The sequence below is a fragment of the Ammospiza caudacuta genome, chromosome 1 (assembly GCF_027887145.1).
Source record: "Ammospiza caudacuta isolate bAmmCau1 chromosome 1, bAmmCau1.pri, whole genome shotgun sequence".
In the NCBI taxonomy this organism is placed as follows: Eukaryota; Metazoa; Chordata; class Aves; order Passeriformes; family Passerellidae; genus Ammospiza; species Ammospiza caudacuta.
The window spans coordinates 88,515,647-88,538,229 of record NC_080593.1 but is presented as its reverse complement, the minus strand read 5'-3'; the positions used below and the strand labels follow the sequence as shown (position 1 = coordinate 88,538,229).

At 41.1% G+C, this 22,583-nt stretch overlaps 1 protein-coding gene across 4 annotated transcripts in view; it reads left to right on the top strand.

The window, feature by feature from the left end:
• Positions 1-22,583, top strand: part of GALNT1 (polypeptide N-acetylgalactosaminyltransferase 1) — a 159,282-nt gene that overhangs the window by 60,238 nt on the left and 76,461 nt on the right. The window contains exon 1 of one of the 4 annotated variants that reach the window (XM_058800944.1): positions 12,157-12,380. The exons of 1 other annotated variant lie outside the window; for it this stretch is intronic. The gene's annotated coding sequence lies outside the window, so the exon portion shown is untranslated. Of the gene's footprint in view, positions 1-12,156; positions 12,381-22,583 lie in introns of those variants that run through there. 2 more of the 4 variants (XM_058800916.1, XM_058800936.1) reach the window with 2 other exon arrangements.

Below are 22,583 nucleotides of genomic sequence, written 5' to 3'. Positions count from 1 at the left end.
GACCTTGGACGGTAAGATTCCAACCTACTGATGAATGTTGATAGTCAAGGTAACTTTGGCTTCTCTTCAGCTGGGTGTAAGTGTAGAAGATCCCAGCTTTTGTTAACTCTGATGCTGGCAGCCAAAGATATCTGCTTTTACCCATCAGAGTCCTTTGAACTCCATTCCAGCTAACAACATTCTTCCAAATGACTGCAGAGGCCCTGGATGAGCCTTCTTCTCTTCATGCTTCCCAAATCACATGCCTAAAATAAGTTTTCTACAGGCTGGATTGGCTCAGTAGAGTTTCTGTGGCTGTATGTAAAGCACAAGCTCATTCTAGATAACTGACACCTCATTTTTTTTTTTTCTTCACAAATGGTTTCAATCATTGCTTTCAGAGCAGGGGGTAATTTAACCTTGCCAGCAGAGAATTTCTAAAATTTTGCAAGTTTATAAACTTTGTAAACTTTTTCATACAGTTAGAGCAGCATTTCTATTCTAGCAGTGTAAAACTATGTCCCACACTGACCAGAGCTCGGTTATGAGGCTGCAGTTCATGAGCATATTCCTTTAGGACCATGCTTTTAAAGAATTAATGGAAAACTGTGCATGGTTTCTTAGGTGTTTTTATCTTGAGGGTTACTCTGCTAGCATCTGTTCTCTTCCGAGAAAAAAAGAGTGGAGTAGAAATGGGAGGAAGAGGGAGCAGTAATAAATACAAATATAGGCAATAAAGGCATTATTTGAAAATGTTATGTGAAAATTAGGTGAGATGATTTGGTTTGTGTATTGGTTTTTACTTTAAATCTGTATTTGAAAGGCACATTATTTACTGCATTGGTTTTCATGGTAAAAGATGGTATTCTGGCTCAGCAGTACTGTCAAGGAGTGCAATATGTCCCACCTCATTAAGTACTATATTTTTTCCTCTCCATCTGTCTAGAACAGCAGGAAAACTTGTTTTCAAATAGAAAAATAATCAGTTGTGTCCATTTTCATTCTTTACCTCTGTATCTGTATATGTCCAAAAATTTGTTTGAATTTGAATAGGGAAGAGTCTCTAGCACAACAATCCTGATAAAGGCACTAGTCAGAAGATCAGGGTGTGTTGTTTGGTAGCAAGTGATTAACTGTGAGAGCTCAAACAAAAAAAAAAATGGTCACAAACTGGTTTGGGTTGGAAGAGACCTTAAAGAACAGCTAGTTCCAACCCCTGTACCATGGGCAGAGACACCTTCCACTAGAGCAGGTTGCTTTTACTGGACACATGAGGGAAGGCAAATCCGCCCATTTAATAAAAATAAAAACTCTGGTTGACTGACAGCATAGGGGAAAGAAATTTAGAAAGAGAGGTATTTCCTGCTCTGTTTGAATATGTGACCAGGAGTTTATCACCGTTTGGATATTAGAAGCAGCACAGCACTTGTGACTAAAAAGCATGTTTTACATGGGAGCAAATAGCTGTGCCATACACAGGAGAACGCCCTGGAGGTTTTTTGATTCATTACAGTCAGTACTGTTCAGATTAAGGGCCTGATCCACCATAACAAAAGGGTAATACTGGCCACTTGCTTAGCTGATAGACAACAGCAAGCTGCAGGGCTGGCTTGACTACTGGAACTAGGAGAAAAACAGCTCTAAAAGCCATGAAGAAAACCCAATAGCAAAAATATCAAAACACTGTCTATATTTTCAGATAATTGCTTTCATCGCCATTCAGCTTTTGGGAATTCCAGTGTTCTTCAGGTTAAAGTGATTTTCCTCATGGGACTCCTATCTGTGCTATCTCCTCATTCTCTGCAGCAGCCACTCACAGGTCCTGCAAGAAATCAATTTTAAGCCTGTATTGTCTTTCTGAAGAATACTTGCAAAGACTGAATGAGGGGCTCTGATTAAACCTTCATGCTTTCAGAGGCCTCAGATCATCGTGATAATGTTCAGCTAGTTGGAGTAGTGATACTGAATGAACAAAACAGTGTTAACTTCAAAAGGTCACTCCTTGGCAATGTCAGGGAGAGTAGCCATGGGCAGAAGTTGGCTGCAGATGAGGCAGAAGTCCTACATCAAAGGTTGGGTAGAAAATACTATTTTGCATCTGAGGTAATACCCGAGGATGTGTAACTGTGTGAAAGAGTATTGTTTGCCTGAAAAGAAGTCATTTTTAAGAAGTAAATACAGGTTTAGAAAATGGCAAATAGGCTAGAATAATTTATTCTCCCAATCCTAAAATATTTACATCCTTTGTTCTGTTGTAGACACAAAAGGTAAGAGACCCCAGTGAGTTAACAGAAGAAATAAGCATGCAAATCAATTTCAGACAAGAGACATCAGTCACAAATTTGCCACTGGGTGATGTTTAACAATCTGAGAGTAATGAAAGGAATTTTCAGGAAGAATAATTTACGTGTTCTGGGCTATGCATGTGCTGAAGATGATGTCATACCCTGAAAGAATAACTATGCAGACCATAAATAGTCTTTCAGCTACAGATTTAACACTTGCATTTCAAGATGGGAGTGTGTTATAGAAGAAAATGCTTTTCTCTTTATCCAAAGAAGGATACTTAAAATCATAAAGTAAGTTTTATTGTTAAAACTCTGCTACACAGTGATACATTGTAATGAAAAGTGAGATGCATGTAATAAAACAGAGGCATGACTTAATAAGGGAGCCCAGGAATGGGAGGCAGGGGGAGACCTTGAATCCTTTTGGCACTATGTCATAGCCTTGCTTTGCAGCCTGAGGCAAGACCCCAGTTTGCCTCCCAAGAAGCAGGGAGGGAGGTCACAGGGTTGCACCCTGCATTACAGGGTCACCTGCAGTGCAGTTGGGATTCCGTGTGGCGCCTCCTGGCCTTGGCGCAAGTGTAGCTGTCTGTCCAAAGGGAATGGGGCTGAGGCAGCTGCATCTGCAAAAGCTGTGAGAACCTCAGGTTAAAAGCATGGGGGATGTGCATGTTTACTCACCTAGTGCCTGCACTGACCAGTGCCAATGCTTCAGTATTTAATAAAACTCAGATCTTGTGTGCGTTCAGATGAGTAGCAAAAAGCTAGACTTTGCTTAGATGCAAAGGTGCAACTTTAAAACCATACTTCAGAAATTATAAAAGTGTGCTTGCTCCTGGCTCTGATGGTTAACCCTAGAATTAGTACAGGACAGTTGGAATGCAGTTAATAACCCTGAGCAGGTACTATTTTACCTTCCATGGCCACAGCCTGTGCTGCATCATTCTGTTGACTGCATCAGACTGACAAGTTCACACAAAGGCTGTTGGATTTTGAAACAGTTCAAAAAGGTCATATTCCTGCACTGTCTTTGACTTTCTTCTATTGTCTCCTTTCCATAGCAAGCTTCACTATCCCACTGGGACTTGTGGTATTTGGGCATCGTATTAAGCACTTTATCTAAGCTCTCTGGAAATACCTACTTACTGAGCTGTACTCACACATCTGCTGCTCGCCTATTATACTGGAAAGCTCACAGACTTTTCCCCCTTGCATTATGGGAAGCTGTCTCAGAAATGGTACTCTGGAGAGTTAAACCTTTTTCTGGAAAAGACTGGAGGAAAAGAAAGCTATCAAAATAGATTCATATAGAATTAAGTACATTATGCTGCTCTGTTGGTTCTAGACTATATGCTCAATCTTTTTCTCACCATTTCCTAAAAGTATAGTTCATTATTTGCACAGTCTCCATGTTTGTTACATTTGAGGAAAGTATCTTTCTTACTGTCCTCCTCTAGGATTTCTGATATATAATTTTAATGAGACATATAATTTCTGAAAATATTGTGGTTTATTTTTAAGTTAGCATAATATTTACCTGGGGGAATATAGAAGAGGTTTCTGTGGCTGTATTGTGTGATAGGGATGAAAACATAGCCTTTTCTTGGATGTACAAGTTTAGTCTCCAGGTAGAACTGTTTGCATCATGTAAAGGATGAGTTAAAAAAACGAAGGCAAGCCACAAGGTTTTTGCCTGCCTTCCTTTCTTCCACAAGGGAAGAAGCACATCAGGCAAACCTCCCTTATTTTGTCTGTGCCAAGCACTGCTGTTTTGGCTGTGGCAGCTGCTGTAGCTCTAAGGCTGAAGCAGCAGCTGCCAAGTACTGCCTTGAGGTGCTGGATTTTTTTTCTCTAATCCCTCCATTCTGGGCTTGTGCTCAGCCACAGTGCACTCTGTTCCTGTATGGGATTTAAGAATTGGGCAGTAAGCATTAAAATAGCTCCAGGTGGAGGGATTTTCATCCACCTTGTCTAAAATCAGTGCAAGCCTGGAAGGGAGGCAGTGAATGTACTAAGATCAAAGATCATTGCTACACAACAAGACAGAAGGAAGCATGTTAGAATGCCCTTATCACTTAAACATATCCTAAGCCAAATATTTTATACTTGTACATACCTTGATATTGTGGGGTAGGAGGATTTAATAAGAAGAATGGAACAGTAAAAAATTAGACATCTTCCTAATTCTTGAAAATTGATAACAGGGAAATCTGAGTGATGGGTTATTTCTTGGTTATACAGAAAAACATCTTTATACTTTGGATAAATTATTTGATCCACATTCATATCATCCACTATTTCCAGAAATCAAACCCCTAGGGAAGGTGTGTGAATTCCCATGTTCTAGGAATGATCACAATGGAGAAACTGAATTAACACATGGAGGTGATGTTTGCCTTTTGCTTTTGCCAGCCGCTTGCTTGTCTACAAAGCTCACCTGCAGCAATTGCATATTGTTAGTACATTTCAATTAGGCATGTACTTCAGGAGAGACCTAACTAAGGATTGTCTTCAGGGTTATTGCCTCTGCAGACTCCTACAAGTTGTAGAAAACAAGTGAACAGCAAGTCACCTTTGTGTTGAAAAGAGGAAGGAAACACAAGTTCAGCTGGAAACTGGGGAGGTGTCACCATGTGTTTGTAGTGGCCTTCTTAATCTTTTCCAGGGTACTCATTTTGGGAGATGTCAGAGATAATACAAAGTTAGACACACCTTTGGTCTGTCCCAAACCATCCATTGGTGCTGGTGTAGCTCACTTGCAATGCCATTTAGGTAAATTATAAATGTAATGAAATTATTGAATTGCTGCAGGTATTAATCATTTTAAAAACCCAGTTGAGACATCAAACTGGAATCTAGATTAGGGGTGGAGCACTTTACTGAAAATAACATGTTGGAATGCTACTTAATGCACACTTTAGGAATACCAGACTAAGCGAAGACTTACCAAATACTTCTTAAAGGCTTATTCTACCTGAAAATTGAGTGGTAAGTAGTGTATTTTTATCACATCAGTCCAGTTCCTTTATCTGCCAGTAATTTCTTCTGGTGCTTGTAACAAAAAAAAAACCAAACAATGTTCCTGCTTTCTTCTACTGTTTGTGTTTAACAAGCCATATATATAACAAATAGTGTTTTTCTAACACAACTGTTTATTAAGTTCCAATCATTGCCTTCACTAGAAAGCTGCTGAGGGCAAATGGACTATTCTGTTGTCACTGAAGGCATAGTTTAATGATGCAGTGTATCTCTACACTGATGAATTCAGCCTTTTTATTCTGCTTAATCTATGATGTGTGAAGCAGACGGTAACTTCGCCTTGCAGACCTGTCTGTGGGAAGCCCATTTCCTCTCCTTTGCTCTTCTGTAGGTGATAAACAGAGCCTGTTTATTAAAGGAGCCATCAAGGTACAAAGTTGAAGCCTCAGGTGCTGCTTTAACAGTCCCTTTTCAGAGGGTACCTTCTCCTTCAAGCAATCAGTTTCCAAGTGGCCTCAAGCATTCCCTACAAAATTGTCTTGTTTCACTTTTGGCAAAAATATTATACTGCTGACCCACTGTGTGAACAGCAATGGTAAATAGTGAAGGATAGATGGAAGCATTTGGGTGAGAAATCTGTGACAGGCTTTTATGTGAAAACATTTAGTGTCTGCTCTCACTTTAATTGCTTATTATTTTTAAGTCAATGACAAAAACATCCTGCTGAAATAGGAACACTGCGATCCCATCTGCAGGGAGAATGGTGGTGTTAGACAGACCTTACTATCCTCTAGATGAGACAGTATATCAGGCAAACTTACTTGTTGCTAGCTTTACTGTTGTTTTTAAAGGCTGCTCCTGAAAAGCTTTAGCCAGGCTTATGAATTTTCAAATGGCTGCATAAAATTATATCTTGTCTTTGTTTATCCATAACATAAAGTTATTGTGGTAAAAAATAAAATAGAGACTTCATCTTTTAGAAGTTTACTATACCTTTATGTTGCCCTCAGGCTGCCTCTATTTTTCTTAGGAGAAAGCACATTCATATTTCTTCCAGAATGGGACCACTTTGTATAGGCTGGAGCTGTTTGTGATAAATCTTCAGTCCTTTTGGTCGCATGTGTATTTGAATGAAACCTAATAGGCTGTTGGTTTTTTTTGTCTTCTGAACATCCACATTTTGTAGCTGTGGATCAAGTGTTTTGTAATATATTGAAACATTGCTGTGACAGAAATGTGCTAGAAAAACAGGACTCACCTTCTTTTCCTGTTACAGAACTTAAAAATAAGTATCAAAACAACTTACCACATATGGAATAACAACAGGCTGTGTAAGAGTGGTGAATATGTTCCAGGTTTAATGTAGATGGAAATGGAAACACTTTCATACCTGCCAAAACCTTTTAATAATGTTTTGAAAACTGGTATTTACATTCTTTGAATTGTTTATATGTAGAAGCAACCTCCTACTTTGGCAAACTTGGTTTAAATCCTCTTGGACCTCTGACAACCAAACTGATGAATATACTGATATGCTCTGATGTTATCTTACCTGAAAGCTCATTTTCATCACAGAATGGGTTTTTTGGAAGGGATCACAGTGAGTCATCTGGTTTAACCCCCCTGCTCAAGCAGGGTCATTCTAGAGGACAGTGTGGGATTTTGTCCAGATGGTTCTTGAATATCTCCAGTTAGGAAGACTCTGCAACCTCTTTGGGCTACTTGTTCAATAGGAGAGTCAAAAAAAAAAAAAAAAAATTAAGGACTGGGGTGTGAGAAACTATCTCCCAGTGAGGAACTAACAGTCTGACGATATTATCCTCTGGTGTATTCCTCCAGTAGGCCCAATAGGAAAGGTTCAGTATCAGTCAGGATGAGTTTTAGAAATATTTTAAAAAAATGTCATGCCCTTTTATCAAAAGCTTTCTTTAATGATCCATGGTCTCCTGCAACTCCTGACTCTTCCATGGCAAAATATTGCCACATAGATGTCAGGAGTGCCTTGTGGCTGCTATGCAGCTTGCACATGGCACCAAATGATTTAATAATTATTAGGCTGTCAATCCCACATGATATCTTTAGGGCTAGGCTTACTCAGTCCAGTTTTGCAGGTCCAGTCTCACTGTTTTTCTGTCCTGAATTTTCTCACTTACAGGACAGTATGCTAGTTCCAGTCCAATAGAGGGGAAGGAATTCTGTGAAGGAGACTTGTTCTCTCTCTAGTCCTTCCCAGCAAAGGATCAAAGCAGACAAGGGCTGTGCATTCATGGGAAGTGAGAGTGCTGGGATCATTGTACTCCTCACCTTGGGAGGTGAGACAGTGTTCTTACCCTCCCTCTGGGTGTTAGCACAGATCCCAGCTGCTCCCTCCTTCCATTCTTCAAAGTCGAGTGAGATCAGCTCCAGCTGGGAGGTAGGACTGGGTTCATGAAAGACTGACAAGTTTTTGTGGTGCTCTCTCTTTCTTTTTGCCATTTGCCCCAAAGGATGTTTTAATTGATATCAAGGAAAATCCACTCAGTATAGTCACAGTTCTTCTGGAGCAAATTAATAGTCTGAGTGAGGAGTATAGATATTACCTCCTCCTGTTGTTTGATTTTGAGCAGAGGAGATTTACCCACCTTTATTCACTGCATGTCATGGGAACAAATGGAGGGCATAAAGCACTTTGTTCTTGCTCAGGCTCAAGGGGAAAAAAAAAAAAAAAAAAGAAAAAAAGGCTCCATTTAGAAGACAGGAGCCTGGGATTCTGGAGTAGAAGCTGTGTATGACTGCCTCTCAGATGGTGCTCCATTTCAGGAAAAGTGGTGAAAGGACATCTGTTGGCAAATTGCCCTTTTTTGGGTTATTGAAAGCAGCAAGTTGAAAAACAGAGCAGATGAGGATGTGCGGGATCCCAACTGACCATAAGAAATCAGATTGCACTCTTTAAAAGAAAACCGATTACCAGACATATTAAACTTTAATCTTATTTGCAGTTAGTGGCCCCAAAGAGAATGCTTTGTTGGAGACCTTCCAAGAAAAGCTATTTCAGACAGCTTGTAAAGCAAAGACAATGCAGTAGAAATAATGCAAATACAGTTCAACTTTTGCTATAATGAAGTTAGTTTATGACAACCTTTGTAACAACCTCAACAATAAATGTCAATATTCTCATTGGTAATTAGCTCTGCTGAGACAAACACTTACCCAAATTTGATGTGAAGACACTATTTACATATTTCTTCCTTTTGAAAAAGCAGACTGTATCTGGCACATAAGTACGCATTTTACTTCTAAGGTTTCTAAGCGCCATCTAAATACTGAATGAGTGCAAAATGACCTCCACTAAGGTACTGCCTGTTTGCATTCAGTTCAAATGGGATGCAGCCTCAGATGCAGCAAACTGCCAAACCCTGGCACTATAACCTCCTTCAGCTAGGGAGTATTTTAATCCCAGTTCTGTGAGGATTCTTTGGCAAGGCTACTGCTGGCTGTTGTCCTCAGGACACTAAGTCATGCTGCTGATGTGTATTATAGTTATATGTGCCTTGCCTGTGGAATCTGGTCACTGATGCTTCCCTTTACCTTGTAGGTAGCCTGCACTTCAGCTCCTCATCTGGCAGCTTTGGCATTTGTCATGGTCAATTAACCCCCCTGCAGGTGTAGGTGGGCTGCAGACAGGATGGAGACCAGTGCAGGGAACTGTACTCATTAGTGCCTGGTGTAGTACAAATTACATGGGGCAGGGAGGGGCTCCTCTCCTCTGCTCTTTTCCTTACCTGGTGTTTTGTGGGGTTCTGGGCAGATGAAAGGAGTGCCACAGCTTGGGCAAACATGTAACCAAAGTAAGAAAAAATACTTAAAGCTTTTTCTTGCTTCCCTCCAGGCAATTCTGCAGTATGTATGTTAGAGGAATTTGAGAGTCTTATGAAATCAAAAGGCTAGCATTGACTATAATTACAAACCATCACAAAGATTTTTAAAAAGTATTTATTCATTCTCATGACCTAAAGATATGCATGTTGTAAAAGATCCCTCCAATAGTAATTTTACAAAGTTGACTCAGTAGTGCTCCACAATCCATAAACCTGAATCTCAGTATAATTCTCTAAATACAACTGCAATAAAGATAGCCCTTAAATTATAGACTACATTTTTGAATGTTCACTTCAAAATTACATCTTTTTATTTACAGAGTTTAGTGAATTCATGTCACTTTTTAAAGTGTCTCTGGCTGTATCTAGACATCTCACATTGACTTTTTCTTTTCATGAAATTAATAGCATTTTTGCTAAGTGAGTTTCCTGGACTTGGCAGCAACGCAATAGAATAATTAATTGAGGTGTCATAAAGGCATTCCACCATTCTACTTGGGATACATCCTATGGCACCATCAATCATAACAGAACAAGTGTTAATCTGCTTGCATACAATAGATCATAAAAAAAAATAGTGTGAATTTAACACTTTTTTTTGACGGGAAAGCCTGACACTTCTTGTATTATCTGTCTGTGTATAAGTACACGCATATTTAGTGCCCAGGCTATAAATGCTAAATGAAGGCAGCTCGACAGCTCCTGTGTGCATTGCCTCTCACAGGGAAGCTGCCTGTCAGTGCACACACTCCCTGCTGGATGTATCAGCTGAGCAATGCAGCAAAGCTCAAACATTTAAGTTCTTTAAGCACACAAGGAATACCATTCAGCTCAGGGAAGGTGAACACATGTTAGAGCCCTCCACTGGGCAAAGAATGCCTCCTTGTCCTACTGTTTATGCACTGGCTACCTTGGTATTTTCACAGGAATGTTTACTCTGTCACGTGACTACACCTTCAGGCATTTTTCAAAAATTTTTTTTTTAAATATTCAAACTGTTTCAGTCAATATTAGTCAAATCCTCTTTTAGTCAAATTCTCAGTGCACCCTGGTCTTCTCAGGAATCCATCTTGCACTTTTGACTCTTGCCCAGCAAGGGGAGAAAAGGCAGATGGACTTCAAATGCAACAACCGTGCTGCTGCCTGCAGTGTACTGCTTTAAGAGGCTGGGCCTGAAATAGCTTCAAAATATACATCAAAATATATGGAGAAACAGACTCCTGTATGCTACCTCACAAATTAAATGCTCATCCTCAACAGATCTGTGGGTACACGAGGATTCTGAACTCGCTGGTTTTGTCTGAAGAAAAAGCATCCCAAATGAATGGCTGGAAAACCTAAGTGCCTTTAAAAAGGTTTAAGTTACTTTGGAGGGCAGCAAGAGCAAGTACCACAATAAAAATTAACTCTTAGGGTTAAATAAAATGAAATGAAAACACCACAACTTCAAATGTGTTGTGGATAAAGGGCTAGAACCAGACAGTGACCTAACTTAAAGGTCTTTAAAGAGAGAAATAAATGGATGCACCAGCAATATCTCCCTAAAAATGATGAGGCATCAGTATGACGTGTTCAGCATTCCCCTAACTTTGTCTGCACACTTTTTTTCCCCCTTTCTCTGTTTAAGTTCTATTTTGAATATAGGGTTTCTGCCAAGAAACTTGTTAAAAATGTTTATAATGAGCACAGCATGATTTTTGGATTCTGTAAATAAATACCTCTTTAAAGTTATATATCATTTCAGAGACTTAAGATTCACTTGTCAAGGAAACCCAGCGTTTTCTTCACTAAAACTTTGTGAGTTAGACTTTCTAAAGGGAACAAACAAACTTTGATCTATAAACTTTAAAAAGCTGAAATTAAGATTAGGGAGAAGATAAAACACTTCACATAATTTAGGTGGCAGAATATATCTTGTTCTGTGTGTGTGAAGCTGTTTCTAGTTGTATGGAATAACCTTAGAACAAACGTAGTCTTAGGGCACGTAGGTAACATTTTGATGCTTCCTTGCCCAGGGGCCACTGCTAAGAGCCTTATTGCAGCCTAATGATCCAGTGCAACATTTGTTTCAGCTATTCGCCCCAACATCGCTGCTGGGGCACCACGTTGGCGGCACACAAACTATGCCAAAGCCGTGGCCCAGCAAGGAGCTGGGAGCTGCTGCTGACCCCAGCACAAGGCGTAGCAAAGACGAGCCGGTGCCACGCGGTTCCCGCTCATCCCCGCCGACCAGAGCTGCTTTAAAAGCACACGTTAAGCGCGGGTGCAGCAGGTGCCCGGGCAGCAGGATGACACAGGGAAACACCTCACCTGCTCCCCGGTACAAAGCCTGCAGGCCCCGGAGAGCCGCCACCCGGCTGGCAGCCACGCACCCGCAGCCCGCAGGGCCGCGCTCGAAGCGCCGCTCGGCCCCCTCGGCCGGGAGCCCCGGGTCGGTGCGTGTTGCACTGGAGCCCGCCAGAGCCGGCAGCCGCCCTCGCCCGGGGCAAGCTGGCACCAGGGGCACCGGAGCCCGCCGGCTTTGCTGCACCGGGCTGGGAGGCGGTTCCCGCCCGCGCCGGGCCCCCGCACGCCCGCGACAGCGACCCCCGCCCCGGGTAGAGACATCCCCGCCGCGGCGACCCCCGCACATCCGGGGCAGCGGCGGGGCGGAGCGGGGCCGCGCGGGGCGGTCGCCGCCCCTTCCCTGATCCCGCCTCTCCGCGCCGCCGCTGCCGCCGGCGATGGAGACGCGGCGCTGAGCGGGGCTCGGGCGGCAGCGGTGGTGCGCGGGAGAGCGGGCGGGGGCGCCGCCGCCGGCGGCAGCAGCGGGAGCGGCGGGGCGCGGGGCATGCGGAGCGGGCGCCGCCGGGGGGCTGCAGCTGCGGGCTCCGAGGCGCCCAGGGAGGCGGCGGCTCCTCCGCGGGGCTCCGTGTGACCGCGCTGCTGCGCCCGGAGCGCGGCTCCCGGCAGCCGCAGGAAGAGGGGGGCCGAGGCGGCGGCGGTGCAGCGCCGCTTCCCCGGCCGCGGAGCGAGGCGGCGAGCGGAGGCGCCCGCTCCCCGGGGCCGTAGCGGCGGCCGCCGGCAGCCCGGCAGTGCAGCGGCAGCGGCGGCCGCGCCTCAACTTGGTGCGAGGCAGCGGCCGCCGCGACGAGCGGCGTGTGCGCCCGTCCCCGCCGCCGCCCGGAGGATTTACCCTGCGGGACTCTTGTGCTCGGGCGCCCGGTGACCGGGGCGGCAGCGGCGGGGCTGGCGGCGCCCCTCGCCTCGCCCCGCAGCGACGGAGAGGAGGGCCGAGGTGAGTGTGGGCTCCGGGCGCCTCGGGTTCCGCTTCCCCCCGCCCCACTCCCGGCCGCGCTGGGTCTCGGGGGAAGGGAAGCTCCAAGTTCAGCAGCGCCGGGCTTCTTCCCTCTCCGGCCGCCCGCGGGAGAGCCGCCGCCTCGGCCGGCCGCCGCTTCCTCCGAGCGGGGTGACCCCGCCGCGGTGCCCGCTCGGAGGCAGCCGGCGCCGGGGACGGGCACACACAGCCTGCGGCTGCCTTCCGGCGGCTCGGCTCGGTGCTCTTGCCGCGGAGAGGGTCGTGGGACTGGGGACGTCCTGTTGCTGCTGCCAGTGGTCGGAGCTGCCGTGTGTCAGCAGCCTCCGGCAGCGTGGCTGTTTGTGCGTGTGTGTGTGTGCAGGGGGAGTACCAGGGCACCATCGTCGGCTCTACCTCTTCACCGCTGTCGCATCAAGTTCGTTCAGTTGATGGTTATTATGTAACATGTGACCAATATTTTAGAGTTTCTCTTATGTGCTGGGCTCCGGATCAGCCTTATTTTGTTGCATTTTAATTCATAAAGCTGAAGAGGCTCGGCAAAGCTCTCATTCTAATTGGTTGCCTAATGGAACTCGGTTTTCATGTGACTTTGGCCGTGTTAGCAGAGGGTTACTACCTCCTTCCACTCTAGGAAAGCAGAAGTGCGTGTCTTCTGCCCCCTCTACCTCCGCCCCCCTCTTATACTATTAAGCATGGGCAAGTTTCTTTAGGTCCCGCTTGTTTTTAGTAGATTCTGGAACCTGCCACTTCGTGAACTTAGAGCCTGAGATACTGAAATAGAAACTGATTTTTGTGCAGCAGCTGCTGAGAGAAATAACTTTTATGGCGATGAACAGGAGTAAAACAGCCTAACAGCCTCCTCGGTTTATATAAATGATGTTGGCACTACATGAACTGTAAATGAACATAGCCAACAGCTGTGCAAACCAAAACTATGTAACTAACCATGTATTATTATAGCTTGCTGCTCTCAACTTCATTCCTTTGCAAAGACATTGAAGATCATGCTACTCTGAGCACTTGGAGCACCACAGAACTAGTTTTTCTTGTAAATACAAAGAATTACTTACCTTGAAGATAGCACTTGACTTTCTAGTGCCAGCTTCATCATTTTCTGTGACTTGGAATTGTGTCTGTGTTCTCCTGTGATGCTGGCCTTTTTTAAAGTGGAATTGCTAGCACTTTGAATTTGTTTGCTGCATTTTCTCAGGCTTACTTGTGAAACAAGAATGTAAACCTGAGATTGTTATTGTCAGTAGGGAAATTGTGGCAGCATGGTCATCCTCAGAAAAATGATACAAACATTACCTGGCAAGGACACCACACACGAGTCACCCTTGAGATCAAGGTGGCAAGGACAGCACATGGACTATTACTGGATGATGTCTGTCTGCTCAGACTTGTAAGCTACATGAATGAGTATACCTTATTCCTCATGTACCTTGTTCTTATAGGAATAGGGCAATTCAAAGACACTAATGTAAGTCATGAAAATGCTTTGAAAACACCATGTGACAGTCATTTCTTAGTCTAGTGGTGAGGTGGTACTGTTTCACTTTTATATGAAGATTTATTCCTCTCCACTCTTCATCTCAAAGTGAATTTGTTTGAATGAGTTCAGGAATAAGCTGTACAGAAAAAGAATGGAGGTAATATAGAATAAATTTCAATGCTGTATTGCTGCTTTAGGAAAATAGTATTCTGCTGTCCTTTCATTGTTGCATATGTGTTGATAACCCATATGTTAGCTGTGAACTTTTAAAATATTTTTTCTTTATTCTTTCGTAAAAGGAGTGTAATCTTTGTCTTTGGTCAGAGGACAAAAAGTAGCTTCAGAGACACGCATCTAAAAATAAAGTACTCCCAAATATTTAAATCCTTTGAATGTAATTTGCATCATGTTTTGTTCAAGAGACAAGAGATTCTTGACAGATTTTATATTTCTAGTAGGTTTTGGGTTTTTTTAATTTTTTTTTATTTTAGGGCATATGGTGTCAGACTGTCCACATAGCAGAAAAGTTTGATTCACAGGACCAAAATGGTATGGTCTTTGGCTCTGCAGTCTTCCCCAGCCTGTGTTTTTAGATGTCTTCTCATGGAAGTGCAGGGGCCATCTCTAGACTTAAGTTGAGCTGTATCAGGAGCTGTCACTGCTTATAAAGAAAATAAATCACTCACAAATTCAAATAAATTGATTTTTTTTGTGTGTAAGGTACATTAAAATACCTTTTAATAATTGTAGTAGTGCTATTTAAAATGGTGCTGTTTCATACTTAACCAATCACCTCATTAAGAATTTTGGAGTTCTTTTATCTGTCTTAAATTATAACCAAAATCTAGAAGCATGTTTTGCTCTCCTTCAGGCCAAGTTATAGTGCATAATTTGCTTTTCTGTGTTGCTCTTTGATTTTTAAAGTTTGTTTGGAAGGAGGTGGTTTTGGTGCCCCCCACCCTCTTTGAAGGGTCAACATGCTGATTTTAGTATTGAAATTGTGACACTGGAGTTTATCTGGAGTTCATCTGGTTGAATAACTCATGACAGATACAAGAAGTGTTAAAGAAGGTAAGTGTTGAATACTTCTCTCGTAGTATGTGTCTTGTACATACTTAATAGAGGTAGGCTTGGATCATTACATGGGATGTTCTTCATCCTAGTCAATTTTTTCTGTCCTCCTTTGAATAGTGACAGATTCTTTATTATAAAGATGCACTAGACAGAAGTGAATATTCAATTATGCATTGTATAAAAAATTAGTATCTCTGGACTGTGTACTTCCTGCTTTCACTGAGCAGCATCTTAATTTTTGAGGTGTAAATTATTTCCCTTCTGTTTACATTTAGTCTTCTTATAACTGTGTTTTTTCATTCTTTGTCTTCTTAACCTTTCTGTTGGATTTCTAATTCTCTACCTAGTCTAATGCTGCAGCAGCCTTTTTCAGGTCATCATTAAGAATGAAGCAGTAGTTTTATATGAAGGCAGTTGAGCTAGTGCTTGCCACTGCTGCTTTTGAATCTTGATACTTTTAATTATCAGCAGTGATGTTCTCATATTGAGCAGAGATCTTCCCTGAGTTCCACAGGGATGCTTGTAATCCTCTTGTTTGTACTAGGCCTTCTTAATTTAGAAGGTTGCTGACCATACTAGTAATTATTTAACTTTCAGTGACACTTCTTCTGCATTTATTAACATTGACTTTTATCTGCCAGTGCATTACCTGTACATCATGGTTGATTAGCTTCCAGCTGGTTACATTTTTGGACTTATGTACTTGACCAACCTATATAGCTGTTAACTTTTCTGCTTTCTTTTTCAGCTCATTAATTAGTGCCTTTAAATGTTGCTAGCTTTATGGATCCTTGAGGCATCCTGCTGTTAACCTTTTGTTGTGTTGCAAGTTTGATTACATATTCCTAGTTCAAACTTCCTGTTTCTTAGCTAGGAATAAAATACTTGAAAGAGAATATGACAGAAATATTGAAAATATATCTGCAATGTTGAAATCATGGCTTTTACTCAACTGTTAGCACCAGGTCTATTCCTGACAGAAGTACTCTAAATTTAGCATCCCCAAATAAAATGTTTTAACTGCATGCTTGTCATAAAAGCACTTTGATACCATCTTCTGCTAATTCTGGCAGAGCATTTTTTCCCCTTTACAGTCTTTCTAGAGAGCTTAATCCATTATGTGAAAACAGCCCATTGTAAAAATCAATGGAATTGATATACTTTTAGCTAATGTATTAAAGAGCTGGCTAACTGCTCTATTATTCACTTTTTGATTACTTAAATACAGTTTTGCAGTATGAAATATGAAGATTCTTTAGGGGCATTTACTTTCGGCTAAATTGGAAGCTTGTGACTTTGAGCACTGCATAAATTATCTCATACATGGGCTGTTGTAGGAATTCCCAACTCATGGAGGCATTCTTACCATTGGGTTCACATTAAGGTCTTTTTATAACCCACAAAAGAGAATTAGCTTGAATTCTAAAGCCCTTCACTATGCATCTTACTGAGTGCAGGTTTGTAGTATGCAAGTTTGTAGTACAGGAGGAGCAATTCCTCCTGTCTTTGACCAATGGAACTGAACAGTCAGCATGGAAAAGGTGTGTTTAGCTCATAACCTCAGTTGTCACTGAAAGCAAATGTGCTTGGAGACTTGATTAGTTCAGAAAAGGTACCCTTGGCAAGTTAGTCTTCCTAAGCTGGCTTTTGATACCATTTGCCAACCTTGTTTTTGTGATCCAGAGTTTTATTTTCAATTATTGAAAAACTCTACCACAACATGTTTTTGTTTTGATTTTTTTTTTTCCGTTCTCCTCTCTTTAAGCGATAAACTGTGGTATGGAAATTGACTATGACGATACTTCAAAACAGTTTGTTTTTTTTTTACTTTTTCATAAAGTATTTCGTTTTGGCATTAGAGTGGTCAGTTTAATTTCTTTGGAATTAAGAAGTTATCCTTGAGAGTAAGAGCTTTGTAATGGTGCCTTCTCTCATTGGAATCAGTGTTTAGTGACCACAGCAACTCTCATTGATAGTTTCAGCTCTATTGTCAGACTACCATATAAGAGAAATATACAGGTAGGAAATTGAGCACTGCTTGTGTTGTGTTGCTGTTCTGTGTAATCTGATGGTCCTCAAGACATTTGTGTTTGTTCTCCTGTGAGGAGGTACTACTAGAGAAAAACAGTGTAAAGCAGCAGCAGCTTGCTGCTGTGGACATTCAGACTCTGGGACTGGCTCATGTAAAGCTGCTGTGAAATTCACCTCTTATTTAAGGAGGGAAGTGTTTTCATACTTTTTTTTTTCTTGTGCCATGCTGGTATCAACTTTTAGAAACTTTACTCTTTTAGAAAATTTATCCAACAGATAATCCAGTTCAGTGTTTTGCTGTCTAGCTGAAAGAACTTTAGCATCCTTTGGAGGCAGAATGTGTGAACTGCTCTTTTGTTCCTTAATTCTTATCTTGCTTTATAAGACTTTGTCCTGTAAATTGCAAGCCAGTGTAATATTGTAAATTTTTTGGAAAATTTTACTTTTCACTAGTACTAATATTGGTTAAACTGTGCAAGTGTAGGAATTATATATATTTTTAATGAGATTTCTTACTGTAGGTAAACTCTTAGTATTTTTTGTGCAAATATTTCTTTGTAATGGAATGCAGTACTATTTTCATGTTGAGTTCCAATATATCTTCCTGTAACAGGGTTCTTGATGTGTAGATGGGGTCATACGACAGAATTTGTCATCCTGGTTATATGGAACAGTTGAGTCAGAATAATATTCAACATTTAAGTTGCTTGTGAAAACTTGTTACAGGCAAGGGAGAGGGTATGTCATGTTCTTTGACTTTTTATTTTTACAGTGCATTAGAATAGACTCCAGAATTTCAGCTGGTGCTTCCTGTCAGCCACAAGAATGATGAAAATAACAGAGCACATACATATCTCTCAATAAGTAGTTTGACAGGAGGCAGGAATACTGGTCTGGTTTTACAGGCACCACATGACAAAGGCCAACAGAACCTGAAGAACTTGAATCCCAATCTGTTTACTTTTCCATAGCCACAGGTTATTGTTATCTTATCTCTTTTCATGGTCTTTAAACCTGCTCTCAGTAGGCTAGCAGTGCTTTAGTGCAAATTGTGAATGAGAGCCAGAATTATGCTGACAATTAAACAGAAGGCGATTCTTCCAGGGAGAAGGAAACAAATTTTGGGGTTGGGCTTTTGAGTTTGCCATTTTTTTTTCCTCATTTTTTTTCAAAGAGTTTGTTTGGTTTGTTTTGGTGTTTTTTATTTGTTTTTCAGATGTCCGTGAGAAACAAACCAGGGGAAGATGGGAATACTGGTAACAGGTTGGAATCAATTGTCAGTATATATATAGAGATTTGAAAATTCTTATTAGATACCTGAATGGTGAAGCTGACTAAAAAACAGAATGAAAAATTGATCAAATGACCACGTATGTCTATAAAGACAAAGAGATATTTAGTATTGATCTGAATTATAGAATATGCTGAGTTGGAAAGGACCCACAAAGGTCTTTGAGTCTGACTCCTGTCCCTGCACAGGATTGTCCCCAGGAGTCACACCTTGTCCAAACACTTCCAGAACCTTGTCAGGCTGGTTGACCTCTCCTCTGGGGAGCCCAGGCCCTTCCAGTGCCTGATCACTCTCTGTGTGAAGAATGTTTCCCTCTTGTCCAACCCAGACCTTCCCAGACACAGCTTCAGGCCACTCCCTCAGGTCCTGTCACTGTCACCACAGACAAGAGATCAGTGCCTGCCCCTCCTCTTCCCCCCATGAGGAATTTGTAGCCATGATGGGATCTCCCCTCAGTCTCCTCCAGGCTGAACAGACCAAGTGACTTCAGCTGCTTCTCATTCATCTTCCCTTCCTTCACCATCTTTGTTGTCCTCCTTTGGACATTCTCTAATAGTTCTATGTCTTTCTTGTATTGTGGTGCCCAAAACTAAACACAGTGATCAAGGTGAGGCTGCCCAAGAGCAGGACAATCCCCTCCCTTGAGCAGATGTCTCCACAACAGCATTCAAAAATGAGTTTAACAACCATGGCCAGGGTGAGCAAGGACCAAGATCAAGCATAAAGCTGCCTCTCACCCCAACCCAAAGTGGGTAACAAGTAGATGTCATTTTATGAGCTCAGTTCTTAACTTTGCTAGGTGTTAATTTTTTAAAAAACAGAGTAAACAAGCCCCATGTACAATAGGCTTCCAAATCTTCTGATGGCCCAAAAGCTTATTAGTTGTGGACAAAAAATTAAGATTGATCAGAGTTGTCTTTTCACTCAGTGACATTCATCAGTTTGATTACCACTATGAATAATTTAGCATTAAGAGCAGCCCAGGCTCTTATGTGCATATCCTGTTCATTATATTTCTGCCTTAAATACGTTCAATTGAGAACATTCACTGATGGAGCACTTTTAAAGTATCTTTAAGGACTCATTTAGGTTAAAATTAAACTAATGGATTTATTTAATTTTCAGTTCATTACATACTTAGGGTAATTGGGATTGATACACTTTTCAAACAGAGAAGCTGAAACCTAATTTTAGGTGCAAGCCCCAGCTTTAACTACTGTTTCCAGACAATACTTCTGTTAGGAATTATTTCTGTTTTTCCTGATTGGAATATTAATTTGAATGTCCAGTTTGTGAGTTTGCCATTAAGAAATTAAGTATGCATTTTCACATAACTTGTTTTTTTAGATGACTTTGTGGTTTTAAAGGCTGCAGTCTGTAGTGTCATGTGAATGAATCAAATATCTGCTATCTTTATCTTTGAAAAATGGTTGAAGAGGGCACACCAGAGCAATCTCAAAGAGATACTTGAATAACAGCTCTACTTAGAATAGCAAAGAAAACCCCCACCCCTGCTAGCAGTCTGTAACTTTGTTCACCCCTTTTCCAATATACTCTTCCAATTTTTTCTTCAGGGCTTGCTGATCAGAAGTTTTAGAAAGCTGGGTACTTAAATTAGTAATAGTTTAGTAAACTTGTTTTGTTTTCAAATTCTGAAGATAGTGTGGATGTGTACACATCATACAACAAATATTAAGCTTCCTAAGGTGCAGCAGAGGTGCTTTGATTTATTTGAAATACATATTTCAAGAAAAAAGAAAGTCATCCCTTAAGGCCGTCTGTCTGCAAAGAATGGTTATATAGTTGAAGAACTTCTTCAGGCTGATGTTTCTAAATATTTGATTTTGAGGCTTATTTTTGTGAACTGAAAGTCTCAGAAATGGCATGAAAAATACAAAGTTGTTCAATAACTTTAGGAAGTAGAAGAGCACAGTACCACCTCCATGACCCCTAATACAGGTCAAAAATACACTCTGTACCTTCTTAGAGTCTTTGAAAGGCCTTTAGATTCTTACTGGGACTTGTTCCTTGCTCTAGTCCTGTGTGTGTTTAAGCAGCGTTACAGATAGGACAGTCCAGTAAGTTAAACATACATTTGCTTCAGACTTAGCTTCAATCTAATTAGCTGTCCTCTTAGAAGAACAGCCTGGCAACCTTTTGGAAATGTGGTCTGAGATAGCTGTGAGAAAACAACTCCAAGCTGCTCAGTGGTTCCTTTCCTGCGGCTTCTGCTGTAGTTTAATTGGGCACTGAAGTGAGCAGGGAGAGCCATGTGACCTCAGGGATGCTCAGGAATTCTTCATTCTTTGTCAAGTTCCCTGATAGAACAGAACAGAGTGGGGCAGCTGCTGCTATGTTAGATTGCATACTCATCAAAAATGTTTTAGTTGGTTGTTTTTTGGGTTATTTTGAGCATCAAATTGGTTTTATGTATGATATCACAGGTTTTATGGACACTGGAATAAATTAATTTGAAATTGTGTAGCCTAAGCTGCCCTTAAGGATGATGTTGATCTATACAGAGTTCCAGAAGTAAATGGCTGATAATCTAGCCTTCAAAACAACTGATGTTATGAGGGCTTAAAATTGTTCTTAGTATAGCTTTAGAAAAAAATTCTCTTCATTATAGGTTTTTGTGTGCTCTGAAATTTGTATTTGATGTTTGGCTGTGAATAGATTCATTGAATTGCTGGAAGCTGCATTAATATTTTATCAAGTATAAAGTTGTGTGTTGGTAGTTAAAATATTGCTTGTATTTTAACTTTGTTGTTGTACAAAATGTTAAAGAAGAGAAAAGCATTGGTACCGTTACTGCCTAGTGACACTAACAGAATCCTGCAGAAAATATTAAGCAATCCATCAACTCTTGCAGGAGTGCAGTTGGAAGATATTTAAATGTGGTAGATCAGAGCAAGATGGAAGAAAATCTGAACTTGGATAATTGAAAGGCATGTGGTACAGCCTTTTTTTTTTTTGCTATTACATATTCAAATGTTATTTCATAATATTATTCACATTATTCTGCTATGGTGTCATGTCATCAAATGAAAAAGAGTGTTTAGAAAGCATGAAGAATTCAAGGAGTCTAGTGAGCAACCTGAGCTGGATAAAACATTTTAAAGTAATTAATACATTATGTATGCAGACTCAGCACAAAACTTTTTTCTCTAGCAAAATATACTTGCCAGATTCTATATCTAATTTTGTGCTGCAGTTCTAAATCATAAAATCTTTATACCTGCAGTAGTTAATTAAAAAAAATTATGGTCACCAATGCCCACAGGAAACAAAGTAATCTTGTGTATTGAATTTGTTAAATCTTTAAAAAAAGAAACCCTATAAAAACCATTAAACCAACCCCTTTGTTACTAGACATTATTTATCTTCTTTCCTTTCCTCCTCATGTTTCTTTCTTTTAGTTGCTTTTGGATCTTGCAGCGCTGTCAAATCATATCTTTTATTCTGTCTTTCCATGTCCAGGAAAACTAATCACTCTTCTGCAGGCAGTTAATGCTTGAAATCTGCTGTGTGCAAGAAACCAATTGACCCAATCTCAGCTGGGATCTGATTCATGAAAGTACAACAATATGTAATTTTCTTGCTTTGGATCATATCAAAGCTTTCTTATGCAGTTTTAGACTATTATGACTGTTCATTCTTCCCCCCAAATTGTTCTTTCCCAAACACAGTAGGAGCTTCTAAGAGCTTGAAACAATGGTTTCTCTATATTTTGCATGTGTTATGTATATTTGAGAGGCATCTAAGGACTCCTTTTTTAACCACATTTTCCTCTGTATGGAAAACTTCATAAAACATCTTGCTTTCTGCCAGTAAAACAATGCCTTTTATTTGTTTTTTTTTTTTTTTATATATACCTCATGTTATTTGCAGTAGAGTTGGATAGCAGTGAGTTGTGGTCAGTAGTTTGCACTAATGTGCTAGTTTGGATCACGAGCATTTTTAATCAAAGAATCCACAATGGAATGATTTTTAAGGTGAGCAAACCTTCTTTATGACCACTTCTGTGCAGAAGAGTCAAATACCACGCACATCAGGCACTTATTCCAAATCAAATGTTTGACCTTGCAATCTTCATAGCTGCGTTTTCAACTCTGTGGCTGTAAAAATATTTGAAACCAATTTTCTTACAGCCAAACCATTTTTTACTGCTGTGATTCACTACCGCTTCCGTCGGCAGGGATGAGCTGTGTGGGATATTTCTGGGGAGCAAACCCAAGAGGAATTTCTCATTATTCTAAGAGACTGTTTGCTTCTTTATCTGTCACTTGTAAAA